Source organism: Dermacentor andersoni, chromosome 7 (genome assembly GCF_023375885.2).
Source record: "Dermacentor andersoni chromosome 7, qqDerAnde1_hic_scaffold, whole genome shotgun sequence".
Lineage (NCBI taxonomy): Eukaryota > Metazoa > Arthropoda > Arachnida > Ixodida > Ixodidae > Dermacentor > Dermacentor andersoni.
The window spans coordinates 98,150,205-98,175,297 of NC_092820.1; the positions used below are offsets into that span (position 1 = coordinate 98,150,205).

General features: G+C 43.3%; 1 long non-coding RNA gene across 1 annotated transcript; it reads left to right on the plus strand.

Moving 5' to 3' along the window:
- Positions 1 to 1,480: 1,480 nt before the first annotated feature.
- Positions 1,481 to 24,096, plus strand: LOC126534048 (uncharacterized). Its single transcript, XR_011895746.1, has 6 exons — positions 1,481 to 1,666; positions 9,652 to 9,714; positions 15,008 to 15,144; positions 15,207 to 15,274; positions 18,754 to 18,834; positions 23,669 to 24,096. It is a non-coding gene; the product is annotated as an uncharacterized lncRNA (long non-coding RNA).
- The last annotated feature ends 997 nt before the right edge of the window (positions 24,097 to 25,093 follow it).

Consider the following 25,093-nt stretch of genomic DNA (forward strand, 5'->3'; position numbering starts at 1 on the left):
TTTGAGGCATCGCTCTGGCGGGATGATTTCTTACACTAAACGTCCAGACGCATATTTCATTTGCACAAATTGGTAGCTAGACAACAGTTGGTACGCATTTCACAAGACGAAGGCGTAAAGCATTGAAAGATGTGGATTTGTCGACACCATCTGTGACAGCATTACGTTGCGTGTAGTGTTGAGACGTCGAGCCACCTTCAGTGTGCACAAATAAAAGCCTCCATTTAAGTACCAGCAGGTCGCGGGATACACTCGAGCAGCAAGGCCAATCGATTCATTGACATGAAAGACCTGCTGAATTACGTGACTAGACAGAATCTTCATTGAAACAATGGAAACTTTCAAACCAGACCATAGCATTTAGGCAATTCATTAAGTATTCCGCGTACCACTGTATTTTGACGAAGATCACTCGTTCCAACAACTTCGCTACAGAAATTGACAGGTCGATCGGGCGGTGTGACATCAGCGCTAAAGAATAACTGCCAGTTCCCAGAAGCAGGTACCGAGTGCCTGTTTTATATTTGATGAATGTTAAACTCTGTCCGCTTATCATTAAGAATGTCAAACGCCACTTTTTTTTTGCCCGTTAAAAGACCAATACGTCACAAGATGCCGTAAGGTATGGCACCTGATCTACGTGTGCGAGCCTACAAGCCAAGCACTTCTACGAAATTGTTTGGGGGCGAAACGAAGGTACGCGTCTGAATACTGCGAATGTGGAATTCTATGCAGAAAGGTCAACAATCGTAGCAAGAACATTTTACATTACCGGTAAAGAATGCAATGACTGCAATTTCTGGAGCTTGTGACCAGTATTGAACATGTGTAATCACTTAGATATTTATTAGAATTTGCAATAATATTGACATCACGAACATCTTATTTATTAGCAGCCAAAATTATACAGCGAGCGGTTTCCACAGAACTGCTTGCAATGCAGAAGTTCATTATCCTGATCAAGACTTGATGTAAACATCATTTTAATAAACGTTTCAGTTCGCAACTACTGGTATTTCTATTTTGAGATATTGGTGCACGCTAATTTTAATATATTTATTATTGTATGTGTTCTCTTTATCAGTAATGAGGCAATAGTATTCGAGACGAGAGATAACTATCACGCTGAGGTAGCGCTGAAAGTTTTAATGATTAACCTTCTAATTTGTTACCTTGTAGGCTAAAAGGCAATTTACATACACTAATATATATATAAAAGCTGAAATTGTGTAGTGTTACACGTCGACGATCCAAACCAGAAAAGTGGCACGCTATTCTCCTGCAGAAACGCAAACAGGAATTTTTGTTGCCACAGAGACGATTCAATTGCCTTCGCAACAGATGTGAACACAAAATCACCTTGAAAAAATATGCAGGTGTCGACATGATGTAAACACAATACATCGCCGCGTTAGTATGGCACGGTGCACCTGCGAACCGAACGTGACAATAGACGCCATTTTCGGTTTTTGCTTGATATGTATTCGTACACTCCTTTTCCGTGTGGCTGCTGCCGGAGTTCTCCACCATATGCAGTCTGACTGGATACTTATCCAGCCAAAGCATGGTGCCAAAACATCTTTTTACGGTGCTTCTGTTTACCACCTGTTTAAGCATGTTGGAATGTTCGTTTAGTGGGGTGAAATCAGCTCTGACTGGTATAAAGGTAACAATTTGTTTTAACTCGCCTTTGAGTATGCATACATAGCTTAACTGAGTTCCTTAAGCATATGGTATCAAGCATCAGCAGGTGTCAACGTGTTGCACGTGGGAGAACGCGTATGAAGGAATTTTTTGCACATTTTAGCTGCAATTGTGTTAACCAGATAGATAAATTTATTGCACACTAATTTTACTGCTATAATCCCGTCACACGCGAAATTGTCGCGTTAAAGACTGAATAGAACAACAAACTTGAAGGTTTACAAAAATCACGTTAAATATTTGATATATTTGTGAATAATAACGCATCAGTTAATTTTGATTTGGGAAATGTTGGCCAATAGAAATATCAACAAGTGGTAATATTTAGATTTTTGTCAGCATTAAATTACGCATGACCATGTCGCTATTCAGCAATTAATCCAATCTTTGGTCTTGTAATACTCAACGCAGCCCTCATGTAAGTTATGGGAGATTTGTTATCAATTGCATTCAAAATCATCATATCTCTAATACGTTCAATATCATGGTTCTCCATCAATTCCTTTTACATGGTAATGATTAGCCGCTATTTATACACTAGGACATCCTTTGTGGGAATTTGACAGTTCTCTTTAGGTAGCATTTTGAGGATATTGCGGAATCAACACTTCCGACGTGCTTTATGTGGGAGACCAATAATTGCATAATCAATGAGGGAATAATACAATCACAAGAAAATAAAATATCTAAATGTAGAAACCAGGACTGCAATCTTTTGAGCTAGGACACGTTCCTGGCCTATGGAGAAATGCTCTTGTGCATCTCGCTTGACGAAGGCACTGTTCTTATTCCTCAGATACTCTGGTCTATAGAATGCTTACTTATTTAGTGGTGCAGTGTGCTTGGTGTAGGTTGTGTGTCTGTCAGGGGTTGTGCATATAATGTCAAATTTCATCGCGCCCATCTTGAGCATGATACACATGGAGCCGGGCAAACTTCTGCAAAATTAATTGATAACCTCTACGTCCCTGAGCACTAAAATTAGTTTTCTAATTATTAAGGATCGTTTACGATACATGACGATTTTGCAATAAAATTATATAACTCATACTTAAAATAGGTTTTCGGCACCGTAACATAATTCTCAATAACTGATGCATTCGATTTCAGATCCTGCTTTATAGAGACTTAGTGATTTCTTGATATTTTGCATCGTGACACCCCTTGTAACGGACATGTGACAGTCGGATAACCATGCACCAAACGATTTTGCTGTCAACAACAAATATTCATGATATGTGGCCTACTTGGGTCACGTTCTTATCCAATCTACCATATGCGCTATGTTAATGCCAATCCGCCATACTAGGCTCCCTACACCGCCCCTAATGACACGGTAATTGTACCAACTTCACTTTATCTTCAGTGGAAAAGCCCGACTGAAGCGATCAGTGACTGCGCACGCACACGTACACGCACCCACAGACGCGCCCGCACACACACACACACACACGCGCGTACACACACACACACACACACACACACACACACACACACACACACACACACACACACACACACACACACACACACACACACACACACACACACACACACGCACACGCACACACACACACACACACACACACACACACACACACACACACACACACACATAGACGCGCCCGCACACACACACACACACACACAAGGCAGGCGTTCCGGTATTACTCTCTATTACTGGCCTTTTATCAGCCGTTTTGCAGTCCACGTACGTCTGATAGTGATCAAGGCATGCCTGATTTCTGCGGGCTTCTAGAGCTGGCAGAGACCATGGTGATACCTACAGCTTCCATCTTGGCCATCGGCATTTATAATGCGACAAGGATCACACTGGGCAAAACAAAAATAAAGTGCATTTAAGCTACGCATACACACAGAAGCCGAGTTGACGGAACGACAACCGCAGGAGCACTTATTCGGTCCTCGTCATCATCCCACAACAGAGACAAGAGATGTCTTGCTCAAACGGCTCTCATCAAAGTAAAAGATGCCACTAGAAGGCATCAACATGTGCCTGACATCGGCAGCCTGTGATGGAAGGAGGTTAGGTGGTATCATCCTTGTAATCTCATGGTCGGCTGTATGACTTCAGGTATGGAAGGAACTGGGGAGCGAAGGATAATCGGCAACTAATGCAGAAATGGCAGACTCATTGATAGAACTGAAGTTGGTCAGAGTCATGCCTTTTGGGATAAGTTGCGTGCAGCAACGGAAGTTTAAGTTGGAAAGGGACACCCAGTTATTAGAAACAGTGAGAGCGGTATGGAGGAACAAAGATATTTCTGACCAGTAGAACGTTAAGAAGGGATGCCAGGACGTAATCGTCGTCAGGAATAGAAAGGAGAGACATTACGTAACTGGTTGAAGTGCCACACGGATTGAATCCGCGGAACACAAATGCGCTTTAAGGGTGGTCGGTGTGTCATAGTAGTGAGGTAGGTTAAGATGAAGTAATCCGGTTCCATAATCTATTTGGGCCGAGTGGGCAGAAAAAAGTCCATGCTTAGGATGAGTTGATGGGAGCAGTGCTTGAGAATAGCGTCGCGTCGCTGCACCGACGCGACGCGGCGGCCGCCGCCGCGCCTTAGCTCGGATGCATGCTAGCTCCGACGCCGCGTACCTGGTAGCTTTTTGAAATTGTGGAGCCGCCGGAAACGGGCCTAGGTCCAAGAGGATGGTGTCCCTGGGTTTCGTAGACGTTCACGGTTCTGATGATATACAATTTCGGTCGGTTACTGGAACAGTAACCAACGATAAACTTGGATATTGCGGAGCTCGAAACGGGTGCTGCTGCACACCTCGATGCCGCCTATCGGTCTCTCCTTCTACATGCGAGGTCTATCACTTTTTCGCGAGTCTCCTTGATCCCTCTAAAGCCTTGTAAGGTCAAACGTTGACGTACCTTTTTATATATGCGAGCATTAGATATGCTGTAACTTCTTACCAACTGTGTATAGCGCAAAGCGCCAACATCGAATACGTCTCGCGATCTGCTGGCCTTGTATTCCAGGCCAACTGAACTTCGGTCGGCTTGTAAGTCAGTCTGTTTTTCATAAGAAAAACGAGGCGCACGACAAAGTGACGCTCTATCTCTCTTCGATGAAAAATGTACGCGTTTTCTTCGGTGTGAAGGCAATTATTCTACCATTCTGCCATGAGAGAGGTGCTACAACAAAAGGTTGACTATGGTTTGAAACTAATATTTTCTACTAACACCAACTCACTACTGGTGCAGAGCGAAATTCAATGTTACGAAGAGAGCTTTTTTGAGCCAACCCAGCATTTTGTCAATTTCGCCACTTCCCTAAGGAGTTGACATCCATTCTCTTCCATAACCAACATGTTATTGTTGCATTTTCGCCCATTAACTTTTAATTATTTCACTGAGTCTCTTTAGAGAGACCATGGGATGTCTATCGCAGAATTTAGGGAAGATAGTTTCCACAAGTGCGGCTCCGCTAAGGTGATCGGTGGGGCTGATTCGCGGCATGGTGCTTAGGCAAACACAGAAGTGAAATTTTGAAAAAAAAGTTTCATGTACTGGTTGCCTTGCTTTTGACAATATTTCATAGCAAAGCGCTATACTGGGCTGATTCAATGCTTGTGAATCGAGGCTGCCCACTCACATACATAAAGTTTTGAAGAAGGGAACTGTGATAAATCATTGAAGTAGGCGAGGACGACCGTGACTCAGATTACGCGCTTATGTACAAAATGATGAGACTCCCAGCTGTTACTTTTCGGTGTGGACGGACTTTTTCCATTGCCTAAGCTGGGGTCCTCAGTAACACTAAAAACACGGTTTTAGGGGGTATAGTAAAAACTGGCTGAAATGACTGTTAATCCTTTAGCCTATGAGATAATGCTAGATCCGATGCACGACACTTGAGTTGTCCAAAAGCAGCAAATTAATTTTTCAACTTTAACGTCACTAATCTTACCTCCATGCAGCTAACATCTGGAACGAAGCCAATGAACTAACAATGTTACTAACGTCCTGTAGTGAGCTGTATTTAGGAGGTCGTCTTAGCTTTGCTGGGATCACAAAAGACTTTATAAGTCTACTACACTACGATCACGGAGCTTTCAAATGAATGCTATTGCCCAAGTTCTTCAAAACTGTTTAGCCATTACTAGATTCAGTAGTGGAGACAGCGCGACAGGGTAATAAATAGCTTACTAGTGCGATTGTCTTACGACGAATACAGGCTTAGGCACATTGACTCTAAGGCAGCCAATTAATGTAGAGGGCTACGACTCTGAAAATAGAGAAACAAAACTACGTGGTTACTGAGCAGGCGAAGTGGAATTGGATAATTTTGCCACAAAATATTACGTCATGCGACAGTTTCATCTGTAGTATCAGAGAGAGAAATTTGTAGTAGCATTTTCGCATAAAGCGCGATATCACATGCGCTTACAACGTAGTGCTCGCCACAGAGTTCCGCTAAAGTCTCCAGCAGCATATGAGGCTGTAGATAGCCTTGTACTGTGCAAAAGGCAGAAGTTAAACAAAGAATAACCACGGAAACAGAGCGGCAAGCATAAGCATTTCTGAATGCACGCGCCATACAAATACACCACGTCGTGTTTATTTGCGTACTTCCTTCACGCGCAGGAAACAACTGCAACATTCAAGTAAACAATACAATTTCAGCTAGTAGGGCAGTATCCAACGACCTTTTAGCCGTGAGAATTGCAACGCAGAGTCTCGAGGTGCGATCTACGGCTCACCTAGCCGGAAAGGTTCTTCAAGTATAAGAGGACTCAAGTGCATCACGCTCAATTTTTAGCACCGAAACATTTGAGCCTCTAGCGCCGTAGCTTTTACTCGCTTCAGAAATGCAGAGAGAGAGAGAGATAGCAAAGAGAGGAAAGGCAGGGAGGTCAACCAGACGAGCGTCCGGTTTGCTACCCTACACTGGGGGAAGGGAAAGGGGAACAGAAAGAGGAAAGCGGGATAGAGGGAACACTGTCTGTACACGCAGCAAAGTGCTTGGAAATCAGTCAAGTCAAAGCAAGTGCTCCGTCGATACGTTCATAGCTGGTGATGCACGTTGAAGGTGCCAGTGAAGACCAAGGATCCGGTGGGCGTCCGCAGTACGTTGCAGTGCGTGACAGTATATTTTTAAGCTAAACCCCAGCTGTTCTGACTTCAAAGTGAATATAATAATGCGGGTGAGCCATGATGCTTACTCAAGAGTTGCAAGTACTGAATTCAGTGCATCTAGCACTTGCATTGCACTTCGCGCTGACGGAGTGTGCAGGTTATTTAAGAGTATTCGAAGGGCATTCATCAGAGACCGGAGCATCATAACGACTTGCCGGCCTTCTTCAGGCAATTTGTCAGGAACTTGCGCTGTTCGCTCTACAGCCGTGCGCAGCTGTATCACTTGACGTGGCTCCGGCTCCGGTTGTGGCATCAGCTGCGGCATCGCCTCCGGTTGTGGCATCGGCTGCGGTATCGCCTCCGGCTGTGGCATCTCCTCCGGCTGTGGCATCGGCCGTACCATCGACTGTGGCATCGGCTGCGGCATCAGCTGTGGCTTCGGTTGTGACTTCCGCTGTTGTTCTGGCTTTGGCTGTTGCTTTAGTAGTGAGGACCAAGTTGTATTGTTCTCCGCCATGGCCTTGTCCGATTTAGATTGAATTGCCCCAGGCCTACGGGGCAGAGGAGGAGGTGATGTCGGATGGGGCGTACTCTTCATAGAGGTATCAGCGTTCTTTGAAGTCCGGCTGCGTCGGGAGCGTCGCTTTCTAACGGCCGCAACAGCTTCCCGACGAGACGAATGGTCTCTCGCCATCTGCTTCAACATCGCCTTTTCCTTTTTAATTTTGGGGCAGTCCTTCGAGGAAGCATCATGGGACCCAAGGCAATTGGTGCATTTGAGAACCGTGGCTGCACAAGAGTCTGCAGCGTGGGGCTCGCTGCAGCGTGAGCAAACTCTCGTGTTCTCGCACACGGCACTCACGTGTCCCAGCCTCATGCAATTGCGGCATTGCAGTGGCCTTGGGATGAATGGTCGCACAGGGTGTCTAAAGTGGCCCACCTTGACGTGCGAAGGGTTCAGAAATGCAACTTAAAGATGTAGTGATTGTCTGGGTTCTATTGAGAAAAACGGTAACTAATGTGTACTGATCGAACAAGTGTACATACTTCAATTTCCATGTAATGAAACGAAATTGAGCCAGCCTTCTAAGACGGAACTGGCTCCCCGCGTTGGAAATTACTTTCAGCAGCCCAAATCAAGTAAAGAACGAGGCTGACTTGCCACCACTTCTAGAGTCGCAAGTTGCCAGCACGGGCATGAGCTCAAGCTGAAAACAACCCGGTTATTTGACTTGAAATGTTCTTGTCCTGCAGAAGGGATATCGTAAATAATTGGAGTGACGCTATATATATATATATATATATATATATATATATATATATATATATATATATATATATATATATATATATATGTCGATGGAGGTTAAGCCACTTGAATCCTGAAGGACGGCGAAAACCGTGGGCACATTACCTGCCATATTGGCCGAAATTTGAATTTCTTTGGAAAGCGGTGTCCGACAATATTCCGGTCGTTGTGACCAATAAAATCGTAGAATTCTGCAAAAAAAAAAAACTGAAACTGCAACACAACATTACAGAAGCGCTTCTTAAAGTTATTTGACCAATGGCCTTGCCCACCTCATGGTGGCGAAGGAGAAAGTAACTCTACAGATGTTTACAGTGTAAACAGAACCATGCAAGGCAGCATGATTTTTGTCCAACACCACACAACTAGAAAGGAAGCAGAAAATACTGGCAGAAATGATGCTCATAAGCAAACTTATGATACTTCTGGACTGCATGAGAAATAAACGTCTAGCAACAAGCAACGTTCCCGTGGTAGCAAACAGATCAAAAGCTCATTTCCAGGCAAGATAAGCTGCCTGGGTATGGAATTTCTGTCGTGAGCAAGCCTTGAGTTCAAATTTAGTTGTCGGACTGCTACAAAATCTATTATTGCGTAAATCAACGATGGCGAACACAATTGCCGGATTAAGTATTCTGTGCGGGTAGACAGGCCACCAAGATGCGATGGCTCTCCGGCATCAATACCTTCAGCAATCCTCTTCCGTGAAACAACAACCGTCGCAGACGCCAGTGAGCCTGGCTTTTCATCTAAATTGGCACTCATGTTTTCAGTATCGAAAAACGAGACCAAATGAGATACAGAGTGAGCTCACGAATGCTGCTCTGCGGCATATTCTGTATTCCTGCCAACCTCACGTAAAAATACTAAAGGAGAGCGCCCTCCCGTGCGAAGACTATGCTTCTATCGCGCCTAGTATTTCAATAGAATGAGTGAAAGTTCTATGTCTCCATAGAAGACAAGCTCGACCGGCCACCGAGACAAAGCGATAGGGGCGTGTGTGGTAGACGTGCTACTGAAACTTTTTATCCGACACCGTGCTTTTGCTATCGCTCTTGTGGGGAGTTATTGGTCGTGATAATATATATGCTTACTTGTGTTCATGTGCCTAATAACCTGACTACATTTATTTGTTCCCGAAATAACTTTACATTCTACTTCTTCACAGACCTGTGTACCACTGACACATTACTCGCGAAATCTTCCAGCAGCAGGCTTCGAAGTTTCTCGGCAATCAAATATGTCTTGAAAGCTAATGTAGATGCACGAGTGTAGTGTATGAGGAACGAGATGCAGAGTAGAACAACGGGGTTTTATTCTTGTTTCCTCTAGAGGACCTTTCCTCTGAAATACTTGTGCGTTTGCATTCGTCGTTTATGTCCAATTAAAATGCCGATATATTCAAGTAACTGGAGATGTCAAAAACAAATATAGTGCGCTTTCAATGGCAAGTAAAATTTTTCTGTTACCATTGTGCCCGTATATCCGTATAAACTAACAATCTCTGTTTTCTACTTCTTTGCAGAGCATAGTGCGAGGCAGCACACGTCATCGTCTAAAGGACTGTAAAGAAGGTTCCATCGCAAGAGTAAACAACTGCTTACATTCACCTGCTACTAAGCGTTCGCTATAATGGTGCTGTCTCTACGGAAAATGAGGCACAATACCTAAGCGTTTGTGTCATCGGTTTTGAGAATTTATTCAATGTAGAGAAATGAACATTGAAAAGAAGCGGACGCTTGTACAAATATTCTAGCGGTTGTTGTAGGCTCCACATAAGACAAATGTATTGGGGTAATTCGACACCGAAAGTCCCAACATTGCATTCGACACTCTCCAACTCTAGTGTGAAAAATTTGTCCATCATTTTGGTGCACTGTTTATCCTCGTAAAGTATCGTTGCAAGAAATGACTGTTCTGTCCCGTACAATGATTTGAATGTTGCCGTGGTGAGGGATACCTAGGTTGCAACAAAACAACCGCGAAAATAAAACACTACGCGGAGTGCCCTAAAAGGTTGCTCGGTGCCAAAAATGAAATTGCGCTTTCCTAAATATTCTCAATGGGGGATGCTACATTTTCTCACCATGTGCTTTCTCGTGAAGCAATACGGCGAATTTAGGCCAATATCGACGATTTTTTTTAGAAAGTTGTACAGGGTTTGGAGAGAAAATTACGTGTCTGGATACTTGACAGTACGCGTGCCAAGAAAGTTTTGAAGTCGATGGGCGAGTAGTTTTCAAGTGGCAGATGCGCAAACATATGAAGGAGTGCGAAGTACCTAATGATGAGGCGCATGCAAGTTGGTGATGCGTTCTAAGTATAAATAAACCCTTTACACCATTTGGAAGGCTGTACGAAAGAGATTTATTTCTGAACGTTTTTTTTTGGATACTTTTTTTCTTTTAAGCTAGAAGAGGATGTCATGTTGAGCAGCCGTCGCGTCTCTGGGTGCAGGCTCGTCAGCCCTCTTTACTGTGTAGCGTGTTCCTCTGCGGCAATGTAAAACTTTTGTAGCCGAACTAGTGGCAAAATCATGTGCTGATTTGTGTTTTCACGTTTCGACATGCATTCGAGGCATCGCCGCGGTGCCGTCGAAGTCGTACGTATGCGTCAGAGGAGATGAGAAACGGTTCGTTTAGAAATACATTGTTGTATTAGAAGAGTTTATGACAAGCGCTGGCGATGCAATAATATATATATATATATATATATATATATATATATATATATATATATATATATATATATATATATATATACTTGATATGATGTCTCTGCGTTAACCCTTTAAAATTAACACGCCGAGGATGACGAGGCCGCCTTTGATGAAGATAGGTCCTCCTATCGAAACGTTGGCTAGCCTTTCTCAGGCACCTTATCCCTGTTTAGAAACTTTATACTACAGTTCGTTGCTCCATCTGTCAGCCCCTTTCTTGATTTCGGACTGAGCAGGACAATTTCATCTGAAAAGAGAAGGTTGGTGAGGTATTCGCCCAGTTTAATAGTTTGAATACTTCTTCAAAGCACGCAGGGAATAGCATTGGAGAGATTGTGCCTCCTTCTCTGACCTCTTTCTTTATAGGTATCTTCCTACTCTTCTTTTGGAGAATTGGGGTAGCTGTGGAATCTCTGGAGGTACTTTCCAAGATATTTACGTAAGCATCCTGAGCTCCTTGGTTACGCAATGCCTCTGTGACTTCGGGTATTTCGACTGAATCAAATTCCTTTTCGTGATCTATGAAAGCCGTATAGAGAGGCTGATTGTACTCTGCGTATTTCTCAATGACCTTACTCATGACATGGATGTGATCCACTGTAGAATATCCCTTACTCAAACCTGCCTGTTTTCTTGGTTGACTAAAGTCCAGTGTTGCCCTTATTCTATTGGAGATTATCTTTGGGAATATTTTGGGTAACATTGGAAGTAATCTAATAGGCCTATAATTCTTCGATTATTTAACGTCTCTCTATTAGGGGATTAGTCTATTGTTTGCATTCTTCCACTTCTCTGGGACCCTTGAAATCGATAGGCAGTTCGCATAAAGGGCCGCTAGTTTTTGATGTATTATGTGTCGACCATCCTTGATTAAATCGACCGGTAGTCCGTCTTCTACTGCTGCTTTCCCCCATTTCATGTCTTGCAAGGCCCTTCTAACTTCATCGCTAGTTATACAAGGGGCCTCTATAACCTGTTCATTACTACTTCGAATAAAGGTATCGTGGCTGCTTTGGGTACTGTACAGGTCAGTATATGATGTTTGGTAACAATAAAAATGTCTGCGCGAACAGTGCCCCTGCGACATTTGAAGCCAAGCTAAACTAGCGGCACACGCTCATACGTATTGACCTGGAAAGCTGAGACTAGAATAGGACGTTGTGATCACGATCTCTCAGAGACCTTGCTGAGAGGATCTGAGTAGGCAGCATGACTTCTGTACTACCCAGTACTTCCTGCATCTAGATAGGACGCTTCTTTGCCGCGGGTAAGATTATGCAACACTTGCTTGCTACGCTGATATATCTATTGCTTTTTAGAAGGAGCACTTTGCCACAAACAACCGCAGCTACCTCTGTACTTTGACAAATTCCTAGGCCATGTCTTGCCTTGTAAAACTCAACGAATACAACTTTTCATAGAGGACACGTCTCGAGCATGTGTCACCGTATTCAAAAGAAAGAAGTGTACCACTACGGAAGCTTTGGAAAGCACATCATTGTTCATGTCGTCGCGTTCAGTGTGTAGTAAAGAGACGGCAAACATCATCGCAAAGATGGAGAATGATGTTTGCCTGCATAGTTTTTCGATTTCCGTAAATAAATATCTCAGGTGGAGGTATATCACTGGAACCTTAAATGGGGGCAGTCAGATATCATTTATCACCGAATTCCTTGCTGTCAATCACGCCTCGAGATAATTAGGAAAATCCAAATAGCCTTAAACGCAACCACCAACGCTGCTGAAAAACGAAAAATCAGTGAGTTACCAGTGCATTGCGAACAAAAATCAAATATTTATATCGAGCTAGCCATCAGTGTTCCGATTTGCTGCCCTCGTTGTTGCCGCATTGGGTGCCGTTAAATATGTTAATTGAGTTGCTACAATTCAAAGAAAGGTGCCTCGTTGACGAATAAACTTCCTTGAAGCAGATACAGAGCACGGTTTCAACTTGTAGACTAGGCGTGTGCACCGCTGGAATATCCAACTAAGAGAAATTGTAAGGAGTGATAATATTAAACTGTTGGTCTTAATCAAATGGGCATTTGGGTCCAACTCATGAAAAAGCATTTCTTTTCTCCGGACTAACCTGATGATCCGTGGCATGGGGTTAAAACGAGTGAGCGACTATGCGGCAACAACCAATGGTACCTCAGATGAATGTGTAGTTCGCTTCCCAGAAAGACCCAGTAAGTTAACCGGCAGGTGTGCCGTAGCTCTTTTGTAGAAAGAGCCGAGGGAACTACGTCTCACCGACTATAATAAATCGTTCACTCGCCTGCCTAAACTGGCAAGTATGTAAGGGATGTTGAACGAACTACTGTATCGACTTGATATGGTCTTCCGGACATAGGCCGTACTTGGCCTCACAGCAGTTGTTTCCGGTGATGTTCCCAGGGATTGGGCTATTTGCTACAGAAAGTAGCCGGAAGTTGTAAGGAAGGAGTGCTCGGTTACCAAACTCAAGGTAGTTTTTGAATCATTGACGGACGCCTAGGCTTGCCATCCTTTGCAAGGGTCGAACCTCATTTCACAAATAGTAAGAGTTCGGTATCGGTGGGGATGATCAATAATAACCACATACAATGAGAAGACATACTTGCATGTAGAGTAGGAGTACGACTGCTATTCTAACTGGTTTCTTTTCGGTGACCCTATTGCTGCCAGCCAAAAGAGCAATGTCGTCAATGGGCGCTATATTTCAAGGAGACATAACCCATGTGACCTAGAGATTCGGAGCGAATATACAAAGACTCTCTGGGGAGCTTGTGAAGCTCCCCAGAGAGTGGTTAAATCACCGAAGATTGGCGTAGCCTATAGAACTAGGCCTACTACATTTATGCGCTATGTGTTGTCTCGTATAATAATGACCCCTTGTAGTCGGTTGCATAGAGGGCTTAACGAGAGTATTGATATTTTGAGCGTAGCGGATATGCATTGTCTGAGAAGCTAGTTCTTTGTACTCTGCCACACGAACATGTGGGCATGCTCTTATATATTCATGTTCCTGCCACTTCATCATGATTCAAGACGGCTCGTTGTCTCCAATGAATGCGTGACTAAGATCAGTACATCAGAAACCGCATACGTGCAGTCGGCAGATTCATTAACAGTACCACGCCAGCATCAATTTCCCGGCCGCTCAGCTCCTTCTAATGGCTCGGAGCTACTAATCAGCAAGAGATCGGCAAGATATTGCTCTTCTGGTTGGTTCGCGCCGTTGAAATGCTTTTACTGCCGGCCAGTCGACGCTCGTGCGGTACTGTTCACGAATCGTCTGCTGTAGATCCGCGACACGTGCATTAAAAATCTGACTACGGAGGCCTTCAAACATAGTTCGTCAGGGGTTCGAGCTGTGGATGTCATATCTGCTAATCCTATCAGATTCAAAACTGTTTCCGGCTGGTATGCTTGACGAAATCACCTTTGGAGAATGGTTTTGTAGATCATGAGACAGATTCTCTTTTCTTTCTGCCATTCAATACGTAATGTTTATTTCTATACTTGGTTTATTGCTTATTGCACAAGTCACCAACAACAGGCTTCTACCAGCTCTAAAAGATGTTTCAATGACTACAAGACATAGCAAAGCGCAAAATCATTTTTACGTGCGATAAATTGGTGCAACTGAAACAAGTTGTACGTAAAGTGGTCAAATTCCTTTTGTATCGAAGACTCATGGATGACTCCTACCTGCTTGTGTGAAAACTTCCACCAGTGGCTCTCAGACATAATACTTTCATAAAGCAATGAGTTTTGACATGCATCCCTTATTTTCTAGCCTAATTTTGCTTGCTGTCGGATTTCCATTTTTGATATTGCGCTTGCGGGCGACCTGCATGACAATCTTATTTTCCCATTCCCTGGAGTGGTCTTTTATTGTAATTAAATAGGTTCGACAAGTACAGCAACTGTTTGTTTGCAATTGTTAATGATGCTGACTATGCTATCATGTCTTTTGTAAGAAAGACTGTATTTTCTGGCACTGTTTTTTTTTTTTTCGTACTGAATATATGCATCTTGGACAGCAAATATATACACTTAAATCATGAAAATATTGCTTTATTATTACGCTTCGTATACACGTGAAAGCTTATACTCTTGGAAGTACGAAGTGCAGCATTTCAACGCTCACACGGACATATATCTCTGCCTGTTTCAGTTCCTGTGCACGAAAGAGCCGATATGGTTATATAACAGCACCGGACGCCCAGACCGTGATTGCGAAGTGGATCAAACGATGCATATAAACCAAACTTCCGTTCTCCTGTTGCGATCACTTTACGAAAACCGCACGAAGTACTATGAACAGCCAGGTTATAATTTACGAGCTGCATTTACATCTGTCCTTCTTTTCACAGAAAATCCATCAGCCTAATGGGGACATTTCCGCCAAATAATCCGAAGCGCATGTTTCTTCATATTCCAGGTATGACAAAACGTACAGTTTCTTTATTCTTTCAAATCCACACTTGAAGAAGTGATTACGCAGTTTCGGAAGCTCACGTCGTGGTTGATGAATTTGCCAAATTGGGGTGTTAAAAAAAGTTTCGGTCACAAGTATCTAACCAACTGCTTTTTTTTTTTTTTTTGAGATAGGAATTATATAGGCACCCCAGGAACATTTCGGCCGTCGGTGTCGCCATTGGGTTCCGTATGAAGTCTAAGGCCGATAAAGTCGTCGCCGGCGCCGCATGCTGTGTTTGCGAATGAAATCGTGCGAGGGTGAGCCAGCGATCTTGACTTAATCTCGTTAACACCAGTGAGGAAAGCGCCGAGGAAGGAGCAAGGCTCCGGGAGGGATAGTAAGGAGGGAAGGGTGCGTTCTGGCGGCCCCGGCAGCCATGTGAGCCCGCCCCGGCTGGTCCACCTTGAACACCATATGTGACGGAGAGAGAGTGCGCCGTGCGCTGTATTTTCGCGGCTTAGGTTAGCTTGACGCGAGACTCAGTACGAATGTCAGTTCGGTCGCTGCTGCTGCCGTGCTTCCTGACTCCAGCGCTTCGACAAACAGTTTCCGCGGTCATCGAGTGAGAACTGTTCTTGTTTTCTTGCGCGCGCGTGACACCATGCTTGTTTAGTTTGTTTATACGACCGATAAAACTACTATCATTACTTTGTATAACTGTCCACCTATTTGCTATCGCAACGGCTGCGAAACTGTGACATTTTAATAAAATGATGCCATTTTATTAGCTACTCGAGAAAAATTACTGCTTCAGTTATCATGCATTTCTAGACATGAGAGTTCCCGCGTTAGGTTACATGGCGTTCTTGAAAGGGGGGGGGGGGGGGGCTTCAGAATGTAGGGTAGACATTTGGGAAACACTTTGTTCACCAGTGCGGTTACATTCGAAACAGCAATAAGTATTGTGATTTATCAGGCAAAAGAGACACGCCCGAAGAAACAACAAACTTCAAAGACTGACAAAAATTTTGTATTTATACGTCTTTAAATAAGAAAAGCGAGTAGGAAAACTTGCATTCGGCACAATTCCCGCTGCAAATAAATAAAGCTAAATATCCGCACAAAAATTTCTGGAGTGCACCGATATTTTAGATTGTATTAAAATGGCAAGGGCACATGCAAGCATGCAAGAATCAGCTTAGGCGACGCTGGCTTTCGTAAAAACTGAAATAACTTGACGTCTGCCTCGACCGGGGGCGAGTTTAGTGCCACTAGTGGTACTGGTTGCTCGTGTTGGCCTCCCTTGGTTAAGGGACCTATGTCATGGCACAAACTCTGCGGAAAGTGTTCTACATTGCAAAATGTTCAACAATAAATGCACGTTGTTGTCCTGTGTTGTTGACCTTACTTCTTTGCGTGCACTCGGCCTTTTTTATGACAAATTCTTCACTTGTTTCTAGCCCACTTTAATTTATTTTGTCACCTTCATCTCTTGCTTCTCGCTCTGCTTCTCCATTCGGACATCTATCAAGTGCCACATGTCCAGTTGCACTTACCCAGAGAGCAGCAACTGCAAGGCTAATCCCACCAGTACCCTACAACCACTCAACTCAACAACACGCCTATGTTTTGTAGTTGAGACACATACCCAGAGCCACGTGTGCAGTTTCACGTTTCCAATGACCATAGTTCTCTACCACAGCGCACACTTACTCTGCGTACCCAACGCCCCATCTGGTGCATTCGGCAACATAGCAGCAGCGAGCAGCCACGGGTTAACTGGTTAAGACGGAAAGAAACATTCACGTTGAAGCAACACCTTGTTAGTTGTTAATCATTTTGCGCAATCATTATAAATGGTACCTGTTCATATGCTCACTGACATCGGCAAAAGGGATTTGAAAGCCGAGGTAAATGCTTAAAGGCGCCATGACAAAGTAGTTGCAGACTTCTCCGTCTAAGCGGGCGGCCACTTGTTGCTAGGGCTTTTCTGTAGCTAGCGATATGAAAAATGAAGTGTTTTCGCACATAAAAAATAAACTGATCTGTTAAAAATTATACCTGAGCATGTCCTCACCGCCTTCTAACGGCGTCTCCATAGGCGCTGTGTTGCTTTACGGATTGATATTGTGCCCCGTAATGATTATTCTGAAAGATTCTTTGACAACTTTCCCGACTTTCTTGTGGCCTTATTATAGTCAGGCATCAGGGCAGCCAACTGTTGTACCTGCGTTCGCGCTGAAGTCGTTTATACTGTTAGCAGGAGTTTCCCCTTTTAATCATATTGTTCTACGATGCTCTACGCCAACAAGCGTAGAGCATCGATACTGCTAAACACTTCCTCGTCGTCTCCAAGACCACCATCAGCGTCGTCTTCTTTCCACATTACCGACTGTGACAATATGTTTCACACCGGATAGAGCATCTTGCTTAGCATTGTACGTTCAACTACATTATTCGTCATATTACTACACTACTTCAACTACATTAACTTTATTCATAACTAAGCAATTTTAATCCATTCCAGTCAGCCAATAGGTCGAAAAATTGCTGGCTCACCTCACATGCAGCCTCATCCATAAAAAAAAAGTTACGTGTGTGATACTCTCATATGATTAAGGACTACCCATAGCTTTACCGCAATTCTGTATTAGTTCACAAACGCATGCATAAAACAACCGTATAGGAAGTTTTAAAAACGGCATACTCTCAATGACTTCGCTTAGGTCAAGCACCACGTACACATTTTGCGTTAACCCGCCGTGGTTGGTCAGTGGCTATGGTGTTAGGCTGCTGAGCACAAGGTCGCGGGATCGAATCCCGGCCACGGCGGCCGCATTTCGGTGGGGGCTAAATGCAAAAACACCCGTGTACTTAGATTTAGGTGCATGTTAAAGAACCCCAGGTGGTCGAAATTTTCGGAGTCCTCCACTACGGCGTGCCTCATAAGCAGAAAGTGGTTTTGGCACGTAAAACCCCATAATTAAATTTCTTTAACATTTTGCGTTCTCGTCGGAGCTCGAACATGTCGGAGCTCGAACATGAGTTACTTCGAGATGTTATGCGCGTTCTTCGCCTGGGATGACAGCTAATTGCGTACAAATGTAGAGCGTTCATGGGCAGTGCCTATACATTTGCTCACATGCTTGAATAATTTTTACTATCGTTGTTCTGTATTTTTTCTGTGAGGGCTGGGTTGTGTATCTTCATAGATGACACGGCTAATATACCTTGCAGCTTCACTGAGGACGATGAGTACTTAGGGCAGGGTTAATAAAACTTTTTCCAGGTCACTTATATCCTCGGTGCAATTTTTGTTTATTGTACGCTGTCTTCGCTGTGGCTGTCTCGCGCACAATTGTTGTGCTGATCAAAGAAAATAGGAGATGTTGCTTCCCGCTGAACTTTACATGCTGTCTTCATTTCTGCAACTCAGGTGACCCTATAAAATTTGTTATGCGGAATTGGGAATCCTAAGTTTAAACTTTATCCTTTTCCAGATATGCCTGACAGCCTTGCTGAAAACATGGAGTATCTAAGCAAGAAGTTGAGATGTGCGGTACTTAGGATTACACTTCCAGGTTTGTTTTATAACATTGTTTTGCTGGAGTAAACAAACCCAAAATGTCCTTCAACCAATCGATAGAAGGACTGATCTTTTGCAGACAAGTGTTGGCGTCATTGAGTTATATTTATCTTTTTTTTTTATTTTCATGCTGCATTTTCTATGAAAGGTAATAACATATTCTACTGTATTAATAGAGCACACAATCTGCCAACGCTTAACAGTTTTTACATACTTTTTCTGCTTGAAAAAGAAACCAGGGGACAAAATGGTTCTCACATGAACATTAGAATCAGCATGCACACTCTATTTTCTACTTATTGGCGCATTTGATAAGACAAAACGAACTGGTTGAAGTAGACTACCAAACGCATGGTATCTGAGGAGATAGCTAAAGAGAGCAGCTTTATTCATGACCGGAAAATGGAAGCGCGAGGCTGGATTTCTGCTCATCATTATCACCCCATCAATGTTTACTGAAAAAGAAAACATTTCCTAGCGATATGCCAAATATTGATCGTCTTCCACAAGCCGAGTCTGTATTGTACCCGCATATAGGTCTTAGCAGCCTACCTGCTACAAAAAACTAAGCATAACACAGCGTTGCTTCTAAGAGGCGATAAAATACAATAATAATGGCAAAGAAAGCGCGCACGAGGCTTCGCTATAAATCATTTGATATGCAACGGGCCTACATATGCCAAGCCAGTGTAGCGCCGAAACGAAACAAGCATTCAATAAACAGATCACAGCCGCCGCACTCGCAAGTAATTTAATGAAATAATGTAGAAGCAGCAGAAGAAGCATTCGGAAAAGTGCCACTGTATAAAATTGGAAATGCATATAATAAGTAAGTGTATATATAGCGCACAAAAATGAGACCATTTTATGTGGATAGAGCAATATTTTCTGATACAATTATGTTGATAAGCGCAATTTAATAAGCAGCGAGAAAGTTCAAAGTAGCGCTTACGTACAGTTTCTCTTTCTGTTTCACATACGACACGTTGAGAAGCCCACAAGCTGTTTAGGTCCCCGCTCCTCGCTACTGTCGTAACAGAGCGAGTTTTAGTATAGCGTGATAGCGTAGGTGGCCTATGACGTAACACTACTCCAATCTGTTTTTATTGTAATCACCTGAGTCAAAGTTACGTAACCACTGACGCAAGCTTGGGCGTTAACAGGCAGCGTCGTTTATAAAGTCCTATCAAATGTGCTCCTCGTTTATAGGAGGCCACTTTTTTATTTCAAAGTGAATAGCATTGCCAGCAATGAGGAGATTTTGTTACCGAACCGACTGACGAGAGGCGAGGAGCACGCTCAAGGGCAGAGTGTTTCGATGGGGCCGAGCAAGCACAGTCCAAGTAGATAACTAGCTGAAGAGCGTGGTGCCGGCCCCTGCGATTGGTCCGCTTCCCCTTCCTTAGCTTGCGGCAACTTGTTGAATACCGCCGGAGCGCGCATGAGAAGGTTAACAAAGCCGCCAGAACGTATCGTCAGGAAAGAAGAATTGGCAGAGCGATGTCGTATTTGTGTCAAAAGGACTCGATAACATTATACTGCCGCGAAAATTTTCTAATATATGAAAATAAATCCATGCTCCCCCGCAGCTTCGAGTAGCCGGTGCCAGAGCGACCATAGGACAGCCAACTTCTATTTCGCTTGGAACGAGGCAGTTTCTGGTTATTCAGCGAAAAAAAAAACGAAAAAAAAACGACTGGTATTGTGCGGCGTAATAAGGCATCTTTAAGGTGAACAAGTCACTTTGGTAAGGTGTGTTCTTGTGGTTTTCGTACGTCGTGTGACCAAAAGGCGAAAATGGCGCATCACGAAAACGTTTCACCAATAGCAGAGAGAAGGCGTTGAATCAAAAATATTTTCTTGCGCTTGGTGGAGTCATGCATATTCAGCATCCATACATCATAACAGATGGGCACGTCATGTGACAGACAGGCAAAGTGAGGGTGGCTTCTAAACTTTGTTATCCATCTGGAGTGCTGATTGGAGAATGGGAATAGAAAAGTTTGGGATACCGGTTATGTTATCGCGCCCTTTTTCGTGTTGTATGCTACTTCATTATGCGTTGAAATTTCCATACATACGGTGCCTAAGTGATGCTATCTATTCGTCGTGTTTGAGTGTGCGTCCGATAAGTGTAAGAGGCAGCCCAATGACAGCCGGGAGCGTGTTGTATTTCTGCTTTACATGTCCGCCGATCCGCTGCGAAATCAGTACGAGCTGCCTACCGTAGCATTCGAGATCTTTTGATCTCAGAGGTCATATGCCATCACGCCTATTTTTCGACTTCAGCGACAGGTTTCGCTGGCATCTTGATGAGCACTTGCTAAAAGGGCTAAATTGTTAAACAACCTGAAACATCCTAATGTAATGCGAAGGGATTCAGCTAGCGAGACCAGTACGTAACGTAGAACTTCCAGAAGCTTTTGTATTTAAATTACACCGGAGTATCAAGTGGTCAGCACTGTAAATAGTCAAGATACGTTCAGATTATTCCTGGAAAAAATAAAGGGAAAAGAGTGATACGCCCGGACCCATTACAGCCATAGACAACGTTACAAGGTAGACAGAGATGGTAAAAGAGATCAATACAAGAATGCTAAAAGGAAAATCATTAATAGCATACCTGATTAACTCAAGCAGGCTAGGGGACGATGTCTCCCCGCTCCATTACAAAGGGAATTCGAACAAATCAACATCATGATCGTCACAAAGTTTATAGCGGAAGGCCTTGAGTTGTTCGAAACGTCAAGCGATCTCGAAAACTCCAGAAGGTTCTATTCTATCACCAGAGGGGCCTCAGACTAAGCGAAAGCCGCTGATAGAGTCACTTTCTACAAACGCAGTGACTCCTACAAAAGCAACGCCAAAGTAAGTTGAAAGTGGGCGAACGGGGCCGACGCTATGTTTCACGTAAACTACGACAACCATGCGATAACGGTACCCCGCTTCGAACTAAACTTGGCATGGGTTTTCTAGAATTCACTTCAATCGTAGTGAATGAGTGGGTAACGTTAAATCTGAAATATAGTGTGTGTACGCTAAACGCTATGGGTCGTTTATCGTTCTACGCATGCGCATTTTGATCGGGCTATAACGCTAAGCACGCTATTATGCTAAACACGCTAAACTTACACTGGCGAATATGTTTGTAGTCCTTCAGTGGGATTATTCGTCAGAAAGGCGGACACTCCATTCTGGAGAAAACAAAACACACATTTAACACATTAACAAAAATTCCCGAATTAAATGTTCGAACAGTTTACCTTACGCCGCACATTGTAATTTACAAATTCTGCGCGGTGATGTTACAAGGCTTATTTATTGGATTAAATTTACAGAATGGCATGAGTTTGGAGATATGAGCCATCAAACTCGCCATAAGAGATCCACGGTTACGCTTGCTAAAATATGCTATTTTATGCACTGGAGCACAGAAGTTACTGGAACGCCTATGCATTTTGTCCCACACATTGAGAAATTTCAGTTCGAAAATGAGGCCATCCTGGAAATTTATTTCAAACGGATGCGTCTTGCAAACACACCGGCTGTAATTTGTAAATTCAAATGAGTGCTTTAAAGTAACTTTTTAGAAAGTTGTTATTGCAATTTTGTTAATTAGTTGACTATGTATTTCAGTTTGTCGCGCTAGTAGTGCACGCCTCTTGGAATAATAAAGCTCGAGGACAAAAAAAAAGCTGTTACAACGTGCAATTTCTAAATATTGGGGAAAACATAAAATTCATCGCTTCATTTTTCGCAGCTAAGAACGATTCCACGTGCAGCCGCAATAGAGCAGTGCTGAAGTGAGTTAGCGAGTTCAGTGTGACGTCCTTTATTTCCCGAATAGCTATTGCGAGAACAGAACATCACCAATTTGTTGGGAACGGAAGAGGCACCACGAATAGCATGTCTATTGGCGAACAGTATTTATTTCGACTGCGGCCATTTATATTGATTGCCAGCAGCTATCTGGCAGATTTTAGCAGTGCCGCGTGTTTATTACTAGGTAAATACATCTTCTACACATAGAGTACTGCAAGACACTTTTCTGGTGCTATATCGGCCGTGTTGAATCTATTCTTTCAAAGAAAAATATTTTTCTGTCTGTGAGCATTACGAAATGCCATACGAGAAAGCGGCCTTAGAGGTTGACTTTTGATAGAGAATGATAAACCAGATAACACCCTTCGAATAAAATCGAAAGAAAGTTTTCCTAAGAGCTGCACAAACTCCCAAATTTTAGAAGATGATGTCCCTAAGTGTCTATTTTTGTAGGTATTTATTCGTACCTCTCACCTATTTATATTTCTTTACTACATCTATAACTTTAATACCCGCGAACCATGTGCTTGAAAAGAAATTATGGGTTAGTGTATTTCTCAGATGGATTTTGCCTCTTGAACAGGTTCTTTAAATACAGAAGATCACCTACAGTACAAACACCTCGTAATGTAATACAGTGCCATGCGTGATTTGCAGTAAATTGACATGGACAGTGATTCAACTAGTTCATTTGGCATGATTCCTCTTAAAAGGGACGCGATCATTCACCGAAAAGAACGTTATTCACAGCTGCAAGTATCACGTTTCTCATGCCAACTTTCCAGTAAGGTGCACCAGTACGCGGCGTACTTTTATTCAGTAATGTCTAGAATGGTTTCGTAGAGCACTTAAAATGAAGCATACGTATAATTTGTTGAAATACTATAAATTGCTTTCACTGGCAGCAAAAGCATATTGTTTTGTAGAGACAAGATAGCAGCGATTGACTCTGGATTTCATTCCGTAGAAATGATGACCTGTTATTTTTTTCTTTCTTTCTCTCTTAGGCAACCAAGCTGTTTATGACCTCCTAGTTCGAAATTCCTCCATTGAGCGCGGTCCTAGTAGAGGCTGTATTAAGAAATTTGATAAGCTCACGAGTACGTCATTACGTATGTATCAACCAAATTGTCAAAGCATACTTCTCGAAAGGACGGAACCAGAATTTACCATTGTTACAACAACTAAGCCGACAAAGACGCATCTTCGTTAGATTATTCTCGCCACTATGTAGATATGACTACGCTGGCGTCGTTGGAGGCTGATAGGAAGTATTAGACCTATGCAGCGTATATCTTCACATTCAAGGCATCAAACAAGACATGAATACCTGTATATGTCTTTATGAAATCCATTTTTTCTTCTCTTACTATGTAATAAATCTTGTGATGATGCAACTTGAGCAAACAAATTAAAGTTGAATTCTTATATCGCACGTCATGTCGCCTTCAGTGTTATGCATATTCTTCAAAAAGCAGGCAGCCGTCATAGTGCCGCCTCGGACTGTGAACCGAAGCTATTTCTTCAGTTTCTCTTCTTCCTCGGGATTACTGCACTTGAGCTCCAAACATTGTCAGGGCCCTCAATTGACTGCTACAAGCCCTACCCCTGCAGTGTCTGTCCAAAGCAGGAGACACCATGTATCAAGAACAACCGCATAAACGGTGGACATCGGCACTGACATCTCACTGGCTGCTACGAAAAACCCACTTTTCGTTCTTTTTGATGATGATGATGATGTGTGGAGTTTTTTGGCGCAAGGGCCAGGTTTGGCCAAAGAGCGCCATGACAGGTGGTAGTGTTAACGATGTATTATGGAAGATGTGACTTGGCTGTAAAGTGGCCTAAAAATAGTCGCTGTAAAAGCGTAAAATCTATGTACTATAAAATTATGGCGATGACTAATGACGAATACCATGAACATTAAAATCCATCGTGAAAGAATGATACATTGTTTAAAATATGCGAGATGGTAAATTGCTAACAGCACTACTGCCTCGCCAGAGCCCTTGAACCACAAGGGCCTAGAGGCATGTGCTATTCAAAATAATTATCGCAGCGGCATCCTCTGGAGAGAGGAAGCGCTACGAACGTGTGGGGCTAATAACATGCAACACAACATCTTTCAAAAAACCTAGGACGGCGTTGCTGTCAAAGAGTGGTTCTGGACCAAGTAACATAACAGGATGAAGGGGGATGCGGTGCCGGTATGCTACGAGAAAATGTTTTTTTCTTTCGGATTCGGCTTCCCGACACTCCAGTAGGACGTGGAGGACGGTCAGCCTCTCCCCGCATCTACCACAGGTTGGAGGCTCGTTTCCCGTGAGTAAAAAGTTATGTGTGCCAAAAGTGTGCCCTATTCTTAGACGGCAGAATAGGACATCTGTACGGCGGGATTTTGACACAGGAGGCCAAAAACCTAACTGTGGCTT